The sequence below is a fragment of the Bison bison genome, unplaced genomic scaffold, assembly GCF_000754665.1.
Source record: "Bison bison bison isolate TAMUID 2011002044 unplaced genomic scaffold, Bison_UMD1.0 scf7180017864289, whole genome shotgun sequence".
NCBI classification, from domain to species: Eukaryota; Metazoa; Chordata; class Mammalia; order Artiodactyla; family Bovidae; genus Bison; species Bison bison.
This window is the reverse complement of record NW_011494861.1, coordinates 18,983,289-18,984,615: the sequence shown is the minus strand read 5'-3', so window position 1 is coordinate 18,984,615 and position 1,327 is coordinate 18,983,289.

Here is a 1,327-nt window from a genome sequence, read left to right as displayed (position 1 = left end):
CTTCCCACCCTCCCTCCCTTCTCTCCCTTTTCTTTTCTTCCTTCTCCTTTCCCTCTTTCTTTCTCATGTCTTATAGTTTTTTGTTGAAAGATGTACATATATTAAGTAACTAGTAGTGAAGTATAGATGTCATTAGTGTGAGAATTTATGTTAATCTGGCTATAAGTTTGTGTTCAGTGTTAGCTGTAGCTGTAGTTGCCACAGACTTCAAATTCCTCCAGTGTTCTTGCTATTATCTCTCCTTTTATTTTTGAATTCCCGTCTTACTCTTCTGTAGAGAGACTCTACATCTTTCATCTGTAATTCACTGTACTCTGGATCCCTACTGGTGTAGTGGCCAGATGTAGGGGAAAGAAATAATTTTATAATTCTGTGGCTAAATCTTGGTTTAAGCTTGTGTCTCTGGTCTGTGACTGTTACAAATATTTTTCCAATGATATAGATTTTGTTCACTCTTAAAATGTAATGGAAAGGGTAGAGGAAGCCACAGTGGGAGAAATGTCCTTTCCCAGCTGGGGAAGGATTTGGTAAAGTCTTTTTCCCTGGAGTTTAGGTCTTCCTGATGGAAAGTGTTCTGAATGCATTTTGCAGTGATTTTTCTTGTATCCCCAACCCTGCCAGAGCCATAAGGTATTCTTGAATCTTCATAGTGAGAACTTGGTGAGCTACATTGAACATGTGGTGAACCCCTTAGACTGTGATCTCCAGAATTTCCTCTTACACTAGTCCACACTATCAACAGTTCATCAAAATCACTATTTAAGTGCTCTTATCTGTTGCTTCAGCAGCTTCTGCTCCAGGTAAGCAGATCTTGTGTCTCTCTGAATGAGCCTGCATGTCCAGATTGTGGAGCGACAATTAGCCCTACAAATTCTGTTTTCTGTTCTGTTCAACAAAAGTCACTAGTTTTAGTTTATCAAATGTTTTCTTGTCTTAAGGACAGGTGTGATAGCTTCTCAACTTTTTACATGTTGGAGCTCTATCTGGAAGTGTTGTTTTTATTACCATTATTCAGAAATTATAATAATGTTGGCATATTGATTTGAGAAAGCTGCTAACATATTTCTCAGTGGTCAAATTGTTTTTTGCATTTCAGTTCAGTTCAGTTCAGTCGCTCGGTCATGTCCGACTCTTTGCAACCCCATGAATCGCAGCACGCCAGGCCTCCCTGTCCATCACCAACTCCCGGAGTTCACCCAAACTCCTGTCCATCGAGTCGGTGATGCCATCTAGCCATCTCATCCTCTGTCGTCCCCTTCTCCTCCTGCCCCCAATCCCTCCCAGCATCAGAGTCTTTTCCAATGAGTCAACTCTTCACATGAGATGG